Genomic DNA, 12,374 nt, shown 5'->3' on the forward strand with positions numbered 1-12,374 from the left:
CCTGTACCCCTGTCTTCTTGTGGGATTTGCTGTTCAGAATCAGGGGTAGTCACCGAGTACTCTGAGCTACAGAAGTTCCTTGATTTTGGCAGCAGGTCATCTAATGGTAAGAACTGGTCTTGGGTAGATAAGTATGGAGGAACGTGATTCATAAATAACAACAGCCAATACATAGAGCACACACAAAGCCTGTGTTTTCTGGGGGTGGAGGATACAAATGATTTCCTGGAGAAGAAGCCATCTGAAGTAAATCTGAAATATTTTGAGTGTGCCACGGAAGAGTACAGGAAGAAGGATCACTTATTATAAATTTATTAACCAGGGCAAAATACGAATATGAAGATATTTCAAAATGTTTGTGGAGAAAATAGAGCAGGTGTTACAAAATATTTATTTCCCCATAAACTTTAAGATCCCTTATGTGCATGGATTAAAAATAATTTTTATATCAAAGTAAAACATTGCTAACTATTTCCATGAACTTTGGGAAGTTCCCTAATACCTATAGAATAAAGGTAAACACATGGCACTACAGCGTAGTGGGTGAAACTGCTCCACTTCCAATCCAGCTAAGGGGGAGAGCGTCAGGGGATGGCCCAAGAGCTTCAGCCCCTGCTACCCACGTGGGAGATGACCTGAAGGAACCTTCTGGCTCCCACCTCCAGCTTGGCCCAGTTCTGGCCACTGTGGCCATCTGCAGAGTGAACCAGCAGATGGAAGAGCTCTTTCTCTTTCTCCTAGAACTCTTTCAAACACATAAATAAATCTTTCAAAATATTAATAAAATAAAAACATGCAACAAAATGTCAGAAGACCTTACTATGTTTTTTTTTTAATTAAAAATTTTCATTTATTTTTATTGGAAAGGCAGATTTACAGAGGAAAGATCTTTCATCCACTGATTCACTTCCCAAATGGCTGCAATGGACAGAGCTGAGCTGATCAAAAGCGAGAAACAAGGAGCTTCTTCCGGGGTTGCAGGGTCACAAGGCTTTGGGCCATCCCTTACTGATACCCAGGCCCCAAGCAGAGAGCTGGATGGGAAGCAGAGCAGCTGGGACATGAACTGGTCCCATATGGGATCCCGGGGCCAGCAAGGAAAGGATTTAGCCAATAGGCCATTATGCTGGACCCAACCTTACAATGTTTTCAACCAACACTTCATGCTTCCTACTAGAAACATCGGGTACTGAGAAGGTTGGTGAATATGGATCTGGATATAGGTCCCTGCTGCTACTTGGGAGTGCATTACTTGAGGAACGAACAACAGGGAGACAGAATCTGAATGAAGCTATATAGCAAAGGCCAATTACTCAAACATCAAGACAAAGACAAGAAAAGGGAATACGAAGGAGGCTCTTGAGAGGACAGAGGTGGAAAGAAACAAGCTGGAACCCACACTAAACTGCATCTGAAACTTCTGTTGAACTGTCCAATATTTCCTCTGGAGGAGACAAATCCTATGCAAATCCTAAGAGGTTCTACGGAAAGCAATCTTTAAGAGTTGGCCAAGGGGCCACCATAGAAGAAGTGTGCCAGTACCAAGGGCTCCAGAGTTGGAAAGGGATCTGCAGGGCTTGCCATCCATGCGGTCTTGCAGCGGGAAACTGCCTATCTGATATATTTGGCTTTCTCAGAACCACATGAAGCTTCAGTTCTAGACAATTACCTCAGATCTCACCACACCTTCTTCCTCTTGTGGCAAAACAGAGAATAAAAAGCACTGACTGCCACATGACTCACTGAATTTCCATTGAATGCCCAGGGTCTACATTCAATCACATAGATTCCTAATGCCTCCTCCCTACCTCCCTCTTTATCCAGCTCTTTAGTATCCCCACCACCACTACTCCGGCATAGAAGACCAAGCCTCCACAGTAACTAGCTCATAGGTTTGTTGGTTGGGTTTTAATTCCAGGAGATAGTTGCTTAACTATAGTCCAGAGTTCGGCTTTTCTGCTTGAAGAACTAAGCACAAGGGAAGACAGAAGGCTATTAATAAGTGGTTCTGTAATTCCTACAAAGGACAAGAACAGCACAGCTCTGTGTCCTAGTGGATGTGAGGGCTGTCATTCTAAGCCACACAGGCTGCCTTCTCAAGGTCTTGAGGTCCGATCCAAGAGCTTCTCTGTCTAGCATATCACTTCATTCCTGCCCGCCCTGACTCACAAGCTGCTCCCTCCTCCATCATACGGCAGTTATTCCCCAGAGAACAGGGATCTCGATACAGTTCATGGGTGTTCATTATCCCAGATATCAGACACTGAAGCTGCTCACCCTTGGGTCTTGAGTCTCTTTCACCTTCCTGTCTTCTATCCAATGCAGTAAGGAACTACAGTGAATTGAGTGTTAACTACAGACAGCCTCCAACTTAGGATTCAAGTTATAAGTGAAGAGGGTAAAGCATGGTGATGGAAACCACTAGAAACCAAGCACGGATGTACAGGTTCTCATCCCAGCCCCACAAAGCTTAGAAGTTGGCTCCAGGCAAGGGTGGGTGTTTAGCTAATGGTTAAGACACTCACATCAGGTACCTGGGTTTGATCCCCAGGTCTGGTTTCTAGCTAGCTAGCTTCCTGCTAATACAGAATCCGGGAGGAAACAGTAATGGTTCAATTACTTGGTCCTGCCATCCATGGAAATCTGGATGGAGTCTGGCTCCTAGAATCAGCCCTGGCCACGGTGCTGGATCCAAAGGATGCATGCTCTCTCCACCCCCCTCAGATAATTGCCCTGTTTAAAAAAAAGAAAGAAAAGAAAAGAAAAGAAAAGAGAAAAGAAAAAGAAATCCCTACTGTGAAACAAAACACCTGTTTTCTGTTGCAAGGGCCATCAGAGCTGCTGAACAGAGCCATGAATGAGGCAGGATGCAGCATAGCGGGAAATGGTCAGCATTCACAACCCTACACACTCAGAAGCAGAAGCCAGCATTTGTGCCAGGACACAGGCTCCTGCCCTAAAAGTGTGAGACCACGTATTGTGGTTGCAACCCCGAGCATGCTATATCCCCATACCCCCACCTCTTTTGCTGTAGATTGAGACAGAGACAGGTGTAGCTACCAATGGTCCCATGTGGGACACCAGGGGTGGAAACGTCCCCACCCCCACATGAAGATGACCATTTCCCTCAGTGGCAAAGACCCCATCTCTCTATGAGAGCGCCTCCTTTCTGGTTCCTCCCTTTGAAATAACAATGTTTTTGAAATACGGGGTCACGGACAAACCATGGCACTCCAGCAGCCCCCAGGGGAGCAAGGCCCCACAGCACACAGGGAGGACCACAGCAGAGGCAGGGCTCGCCAACTGAGAAGTGAACAGGGTAACACCCAACACACAGGGTTATTTGGGCACCCCGACCATGACAACAAATGAGAGGCAAAGTCCCCATTTGCAAGGTCTCAAGTGTGGACTCCCTGGACTCCAACACGACATCTAGATGATTCAACTGGACATGAAAGCTCTAGAAAATGGAGGCACACCCACACTCACAGAATAGCCTTGTATATACAGGGCTGGCTCACATTTAACAGGCAACATCAAGACTCAGGCATCCCCCCCACTGAGGAAGAGGCTGGCTGTGGGGCTTGGAATGGAAGCTCAGCTGGCTAATGCCACCACTGACCGTGTGCTGTGTGGAGTTGCACTGACTGGCATATGCCTAAGCAGGGTGGGGATTGGAGCAAAAACTCAGGTGAGCTGACTCCCACGGGCAGCAATTATTGCCTCCTGAATGGTGGCCTTCACCATTCCCTAGGAAGGAACCCCAGAGTGGCCCCCAAAAATATTCTTGGACAGTTTCCTTTCTGGATGCAGCCAGGGGAGGTGGTGGGAGAAGTTATCCTCACACTGAGTAACTCCAGTCTTCCAATGCCCTTCAGATGCCCAGAATGGGAGGCAGTTCAGCATAAATACAACAGGCCCAGTGTTGGGAGAGCCAAAGGGGAGGGAGGTGACCAGAGCTACTCTAACTTCAGGAAAGAGTCTACTGCATGGTATTTTACAGAACAACTTGGAAACAAATGGGTGTCAATATTTCAGACACAAAGATCAATATACAAGTAGATGGTTAATTAATGAAATTGATACCTCCTTCCATGATGCAACTGGGCTTTGAGAAATCTACCTTATGACATACTTGCACAAGGATGCCAAGACACACATGCAGATTTGGTCACTGCAGCAAAGCTGGTAACAGGAAAACAGAAAGCATGGCTGAAGCACGCATTAGAAGGTGGCCCATCTTGCAAAAGTGTGCTATATAATCACAAAAGGAACTCATTCATATTGTAGACATTGAGAAGACCTTCAAGACGCACTGTTCCATAAAGAAAGCAATCAATACTGAACAACCATAGAATCAACCACATATATTGAAGTTTCTTTACAAGGCATGTGTGTCATAACCATGCTGTTGAATGATACCCGTGGTACCTTTTGGGAAAAGCCTGAGATTTTGGGAGAAGGGTACCCCCTACAATCCATTTTCTACTTTTCTGCACCATTTACATTTTCTACCCTTACGTATGTGTTAGGAAAATACAGAAATAAAGAGAAACAATGAAAAAAAGTTAATATAATCCAGTACTTTCTTGAATGGTGTTGGGTCTGATCATGATTTCTCTGTCAAAAGTTGGGGCTGTCATCTTAAATCTGGATTCTGCAATGTTTCCAGGTTTAAAAGGTGGTCATTATCATAACTGGCACAGTTAGCTGCTCTAAGCGCACAGCACATCAGCAGATCCTATTTCTGGAAATTTTGGGCCTAGAATGCCCTCCATGAGGCTGGCATTGTGGCATGCTGAGGCCAGTTGCCCTCGGCAATGCCAGCTAGCATCCTATACTGACCACTGGTTCAAGTCCTGGCTGCTCCCCAGGTAAGCAGAGCAGGATGGCACAAGTACCTGGGCCCCTGCCACCCACACAGGATGGAACTCCAGACTCCTGGCTTCAGCTTGGTCCACTTTCAGCTATTGTAGCCTTTGCAGGTGGGGGAAAGGGAGTCGACCAATGCATGGACGCCCTCACTCATTCTCACTCTCCCCTTTAAGTAAATCACTCTTTAGAATGCCTCCAATATCACAAAGACCTCACCCTGAGAAGCAGAAGAACCATATTCTTTCTGTGAACAACAGACAACAGTAAGCTTGCAGTAGAACAGAGCTTCCATCTTAAAGGAGTTTCTTCCGTACCAAGTAGAACAGTCATGAGCAGAAAGGAACAGAAAAACTATTCACTTGTACTTTGATCTTTTAATATTTTGGAGTTTTACCTTTTCGCCTTTCTGCTGTTTCACTAGAATGAAACATCTATTTCCACTACAAATGATGGAAAACCAACCATCAATAACTGTACAATGTTTGTATACAGAACTATGATCAAGTCATTACAAGCCAGTATGAAACTCAGTGTATTTCAAACCCCTCAATATTTTTTGCTGATGAGAAGATCATAGGTGTGCTGGATGGCAGGGACAGCAGAAAAGGAAGTATTTCTGAAGCAGAGGGTAGGGCAGGGCAGGGCAGTCAGCAGCCAACAAACTATCCCCACCCTCCAGGGCCCTGGTGTAACTGAATCAACATTCACTGGGCCTGTAGCTATGTGTCAAAGCTTTCTGTGATCTTGTTTAATCCTTACATCATCGACAAGACCCAAGCATTACAATCCTTGTCATTATTTAACAAATGGGGCAGCTGAAGCCTCAGGCTGCAATGTATCAGGCTACATGGAAAGGAATTGGAATGGGCACTGAAGAGGGGAGTGGCCTATAAGGCAGGGGGAATGGAAGTCTCAGGGCCTGTGGATGTGCATAGCAATTGGATTCATCTAAATAATTGCGACCTAACCAAAGGTTTAATAATTGGACAGCACATTCATGCCCATGATTTCATTTCATATTTGAGACTTGGTGCTGGGAATGCTAAACCCCCTTTTCTTGCTCTTTCTGCTACACCACAGTCCATGTCGGGTACCATCCCCAAGGCAAGGCAGTCAATGGCTTTAGCACCACTGTGGGTCCAGAGGTGTCTCAGCTGGGGCAGACTGGAGTTACCCCTCCTGGAAGGGACAGCTCCCATAAAAGAAGTGGTCCATGGTGGAACCTACATACAATCCTTTGTCCAATCTGGAATGATTATGAGTCCAAAAGGGGGTGTTACTGATGACAGAACTGGAGCAAGAGGCAAGCAGAATGGATGGATCTATGAGCAACTTGACCTCAGAAGAGCCAAGGGTAATTCTCAAGGACCAGCATCGCCTCACCCCCAGTTGAGATGCTGAGGCATTTACGTAACGCTGAGCTTGTCCCCTTCTTAGCAGAAAAGGGTGCATGCCACACTGCATCTAGGACTGTTTCAAAGCTCTCATAGCGGGGTCATCAAACCAACTCCCCACCATTTCTGGGGTAGAGTACATTGCATGGGATGTCATGGTTGGGAAGTGAAGTGCAGCAGGACACATCATGCTGGCAACACGAGTTCGACTAGAGCCTGGGATGCGAGGAGGAAAACAGGGTTTATAAAAAAATAACAGGGCCTGGTACCATAGCCTAGTGGCTAAAGTCCTCGCCTTGCATGTGCCAGGATCCCACATGGGTGCCAGTTTAATCCTGGTGGCCCCACTTCCCATCCAGCTCCCTGCTTGTGGCCTGGAAAAGCAGTATAGGACAGCCCCAAAGTCTGGGGACCCTGCACCCAGGTGGGAGACCTGGAGTATGCTCTTGGCTTTGGATCAGCTCAGATCTGGTCATGGTGGTCCCCAGAGGAGTGAATCAGACAAAGACCTTCCTCTCTGTCCACCTTTGTATATCTGAGTTTCCAATGAAAATAAATAAATCTTTAAAAAAAAAAGAAAGGGCAAAGTCCCCCAATTTGGTTTTAATTAAATATGTTCATGTTCAATAGCTCCATATGAAATACGGTTATTAAAATGTTCATTGTTTACATCTAAGTGTATATTCTGCACGGTTTGATTTTGTCCCTGTACACTTATTTATAAAATATACACTCGCGCGGCCCAGCGCGATGGCGCAAGTGGTTAAGGTCCTCGCCTTGCACGCCCGCGATCCCATATGGGCACCGGTTCTATCCCGCATCCCCGCTTCCCTTCCAGCTCCCTGCCTGTGGCCCGGGAAGGCAGTCGAGGACGGCCCAAAGCTTTGGGACCCTGCACCTGCGTGGGAGACCCGGAAGAGGCTCCTGGCTTCGGACCGGCATAGCATCGGCCGTTGTGCTCACTTGGGGAGTGAATCATCGGTCGGAAGATTTTCCTCTCTGCCTCTCCTCTCTGTATATCCGCCTTTCCAATTAAAAAAAATAATAATAACAATAATAATAAATCTTTCAAAAAATATACGCTCAAAGGGATTTTCATAGTACAAACATTAGATTGCAAATAAGATTATGGATGCAAAAGTGAAATGGAATATATAAAGGGATGACACTTTTTTCTCTGTTTTGTTACTCCCTGTCAACTTAGGGCTCCAAGTCTTGTTTACTCCAACTTGCCACTTTAGCACATACTTCTTTAAACAACAGCAGGAAAAGAAACGGCCTTTTTTGTTTGTTTTTTGCCTGAAATGTCATTCCCAAAAGGATCATTTTCTCTACCAATGAACAGTTCAAATCCAGGAAATTTTAAATACAAGTCAACATATTCTATCACTTTTAAGACATTTTAGTGTCATATTTTAACAATCTGAAATTAGCATGAGTCTTATCTGATAACTGACAGGTTTTGTTTTTGTTTTGTTTTGTTTTGAACTGGAGAGGGGGGAGGCAGATAAGAGAGCTCTCATCAGCTGATTCACTTCCTAGTTGGCTGCAATTTCAGGTTGAGCTGGGACCAGAACCAAGAACCAGGAACTCCACCTAGTTCTAAGTAAGTGGCAGCAATCGAAGCACTGGAGCCATCACCTGCTCCCTAGGAGCATATGTGCTGGCAATCGGGAGTCAAGATCAAGAGCCAAGAATTGAAGCCTGACACTGCTAGGCCAAATGCTCATTCCTGCTGCGCTTTTGGAAGCACGAAATAATTACGGCCAGTAGCACCTCCAGTGGGACGAATTATGATGCGTAACTAAGGGTTTCTAAATACCACAAATATTGCCAGTGTGTAATATTACAAAATATCCTAAAGACTTTATTTTTTATCTGCCAAATATGAATTTCACATCTGGAGCCACAATGGTATTATTTTTAATAGTGAGGCTAAGGACCATACAGCTTTAGAGGCCTTGTAATAAACAGTGGCAGCACCTGCTCCTACCTCTATCCCAATACAGGATGAGGGCAAGGGTCCTGGGTAACAAGCCTCTGATTGCCAGGCCACAACCTAAGGAGAGCTTTATTACATTTAAAGACAGAAAAGAAAATCACCTAAGGATTTACTTATCTGAAAGAAGAGTTACAGAAAGAGAGAAAAAGAAAGATCTTCCATCCAGTGGCTCACTCTTCAAATGGCCCTAAAAGCCAGGAGGGCGGAACTCCATCCGTGTGTTCCACAATTGTGGCAAGGGCTCAAATACTTGGGTCATCCTCCATTGCTTACACAGGTACATTAGCAGGGAACAGGGATCAGAGGTGCAAGACGTGGGTCATCTGCTGCTTTTCCTAGGTATATTAGCAGGGAGCTGGATCAGAAGTGGAGCAGCTAGGATTCCAACTGCTTCTGATTTGGGATGCCTGTGCTACAGGTGATGGCTTAACCCACTGAACCACAGTACTGGCCTCAGTAATTTTCTGTTCAATATGTAAAGAGACCTTTAGTTTTGTACCCCTTCCAGACTAAAGGGTCCTTCAGTAGTAGCTCCCTGTGAAACAGAGAGGTAGGGTGGTGCCGCTCACCCTAAGCAATAGGTCTCCACTGAGATTACTACAGTGTCCAACCTCCCAGCAATTTCTCTGACATACACCATAGCTCAGCACAGTGTTTCCTAAACCTCCTCATCTTCAATTATCCTAACATTCCTATATCTAATTCTACCTGTCCTATGCTTCAAGTCATCTATAAAGCATTGTTTTATTCTGCTAAATTCTAAACAATCATCACCACAAAATTCCCAAGTTTTCATGTTCATCTTATTTCTTCAACGTGCAAAACTGACTACAAAAAGAAACATTTTAACATCCACCCTAGAGCTGGGCAATCATTCAGCACAGGGGCCAAGTCTCAGCCTGAGACACTGCATCCTCTGGCGGAATCCTGGCTCCTCTGCTTCAGATCCAGCTTTCTGCTGATGTGCACGCTGGCAGGCAGCCAGTGACAGGTCAAGCAACCGAGTCCCTGACATCCACATGGGGTACGTGGATTGATTTCTGGACTCCTGGCTTCAGCCAGGCCCAACTCTAGCTGTAGCAAGTATTTGGGGAAAAGGAACCGGTGGATCAAAGATTTCTGTATCTTTCTGCTCAGATCTGCTTCTCAAATAAATGCAAATAAATACATTTTTTTTTAAAAAGCACATTCCACTTCCAATCTACCTCAGCACCATGTTCCACATGTGGGGACTCCTTGTGGTTTTCCTGCCAACATCAAGCCTTGTCTAGGGACTATTTTCCCAGAGGTATTTTTCCTCTAACTGCACAAAGTCTCATATGGCAACACCAGACTTCCCATCGAGTCGGTAGGCAAGAGCCTGGGTTTTGTTTTCTTAGAAAATGACCCTATAGTGTTCAGGGCTGAATTTCCTACTTTTCCCATCCAGGACCCAAACAGCCCTGCCCAACTTCCTTTGCCTCGGAGCCAGCCACACGTGGGATCCTACAGTGTCCCAGAAACAGGTCTTCTCTTGAGGCAGAGGAGTAGCACATTCTTGGGTACATGCTCTTCATTCTCTCAGTAAGTGCTCCCATGAGCATGCATCTCTTTCCCCTCAATCTCCAGGAAACCTAGGATGGAGGTTGCCCAACCTCCAGTCTGCCCCCAGTGCCCTCTGAAGCTCAGCAGGTTTCAATGCCAACAACACATCTGGGAGACCCGTGTCCCCACGACCCAGCTGATAGCCTAGGCTCTCTGTCCTGGAGCACCCATGTCCTCCAAGCATGGCTACTGCTTCTTGGGGCCCAGCTGCTGGCATCCTCGGGGGTGGTGTGAGTGGTCATGAGATCTGGAGCCCTGGGGGCAGCAGGTCTGGCATGGAAAGCGTCAAGTGTGAGCCAGGCTTCCCTAAGGTGTCCTTTTGCAGCACTACGCCCTGCCTGACTCTCAGGCTGAAGCTCCCACTATACCACTTACCATGCACAGCACACTGGGTTGTGTTTAAAGGGAGATCTTCAGTACCTATGCCCATATGTTCCTCCCACTTAGAACAGGCCTCCATGGAACTCCTTACCACCCCTCCCCACAATTCCATACTTGCCGAACTCCCACCCAGCTCACTCAGGCATTATCTTCTCTGGCATCGCCCAGCCCATCACTGCACTTAGGATCCATCATTTCTGGAACTAGCGCAGTGCCATGGAAAGTCAATCCTCTGCCTGTGGCACCAGCATCCCATATGGGTGCCGGTTCCTGTCCCAGCTGCTCCACTTTCCATCCAGCTCTCTTCTCATGAACTAGGCAAGCAGCAGAAGATGGCCCAAAGCCTTAGGACCCTGTACCCATATGGGAGACCGAGAGGAAACTCCTGGCTCCTATCTTTGGATCGGCTCAGCTCCAGCTATTGCAGCTACTTAGGGAGTGAGTCGGGATGGAAGATCTCCCACACTGTCTTTCCAATACAGACTTTTTTTTCTTTAAGGAATCACCTCTTCCTAGGTGCCCACACCCATTAACTGCTTGCCCACAGGAACCAGGTTTAATTCACCCTTCCACTGGCCAGGACCTGATGCACAGTGAGTATATCCCAAACATGTTAAATAAAACAGAATATACTCAAAATGCATCAAATACTTACATTAGACATTACTTCCAATGCATTTTACATTGTAACCTAGGTAACCCTCACAGCCTCCTGAGGCAAGAAATGGAAGCATAGATGGGTTGAATGGTTTGCTAAAGTTCAACAGCTGGTGTTTAAACCCCAGCTGCCTGGCCACGAATCTCAGCTCTCCATCATCATGCTTCACCATTGTGATCAAGTGGTTTCTGAAAAGAGCAATTGTTCCGAGGATCATCACAGCTGCCTCATTGTCTCTCTCTTTTTTAAAGATTTATTTATTGGAAAGGCAGATATACAGAGAGAAGAAGAGACAGAAGATCTTCCGTCCGATGATTCACTCCCCAAGTGAGCACAACGGCCGATGCTACGCCGATCCAAAGCTAGGAGCCAGGAACTTCTTCCTGGTCTCCCACACGGGTGCAGGGTCCCAAAGCTTTGGGCCATCCTCGACTGCTTTCCCAGGCCATAGGCAGGGGCTGGATGGGAAGTGGAGCTGCCGGGATTAGAACCAGTGCCCATATGGGATCCCGGCGCATTCAGGGCAAGGACTTTAGCTGCTAGGCCATGCGGCCGGGCCCTCATTGTGTCTTATAAGCGAAATGCATCTTGGGTTTGATTGGTCTCCCAGAGGTCCCCCACCCCCTGCCGAAACATGGCGATGGGAGACATAGGACCTCAAAGAGATGGGCCTTACTGGGAAGCAATGAGGTCATCAGAGGTGCTGCCCCTGTGCAGACCTTGGGAAGACTTCGGGAGCTGTTGTCGCAGAGCAAGCCTTAGCCCGCCTTAGCTCTCTGGCTTCCTGTCTTCCCTTGTTTTTTACTCCCTCTCCTTCCCACATCCACCACTGCAATGTCAACAACTACGTGGTCCTCACTAAAGCTTAACCAATGCCGGTAACAGATCCTTAAACCTCCAGCACCATGAGCAAAATAAACCTCTTTTCATGATAATGCACTCAGTCTTGGGAATTCCACTATAGTAATGGAAAACAAGCCAATGCAATCAGCTTCCCTCGTCTGCACAGTAACACCATGAAGTACTTTCATGAACGTTATTTCCTACAGAGGAGAAAAGTACCACTTGGCATAGAGTGCCTGGTTCAAAGTCTTCCCTCAGCAAGGGGCCCACCGAGTAGCCTGCCCACACATGGACTCACATGGACAAAGGCTCCATGTCCCAGAGCTGGCCTTGACAAGATGTGTGTTCCCAGCACACAGGGCTGTGCCTGGTGCCAGTGCTAGTTAATGAACCTGGTCCAGGCTTTGGTGCATCTCAGAACATCTTTGCTGTGTTCAGATAGCCGGTTGTAGGGTGCTCACTGGTGGAGCAGGTAAGGGCCCTAATCTCAACCTTTTCCAAAAAAGAAGGAAGTTTCCAAAGCTTTCCTATTAGGCCCCAGCCCAAGAGGTCAAAGAGAGGATATGCTGCTCCCAAGACAGTTCTTGGGATCGGCCCTATGGTGTGGCAGGTGAGGCTGTTAGGAAATAGACACGGA

At 46.7% G+C, this 12,374-nt stretch overlaps 1 protein-coding gene across 1 annotated transcript in view; it reads right to left on the reverse strand.

Annotated features, from left to right (window-relative positions):
• The window catches only part of LOC121168218 (unconventional myosin-Ie), a 193,753-nt gene that overhangs the window by 113,968 nt on the left and 67,411 nt on the right, over nt 1-12,374 (reverse strand). The window lies entirely within an intron of this gene.

Source organism: Ochotona curzoniae, unplaced genomic scaffold, assembly GCF_017591425.1.
Source record: "Ochotona curzoniae isolate NIBS_2020 unplaced genomic scaffold, NIBS_Ocur_1.0 patch78, whole genome shotgun sequence".
NCBI classification, from domain to species: Eukaryota; Metazoa; Chordata; class Mammalia; order Lagomorpha; family Ochotonidae; genus Ochotona; species Ochotona curzoniae.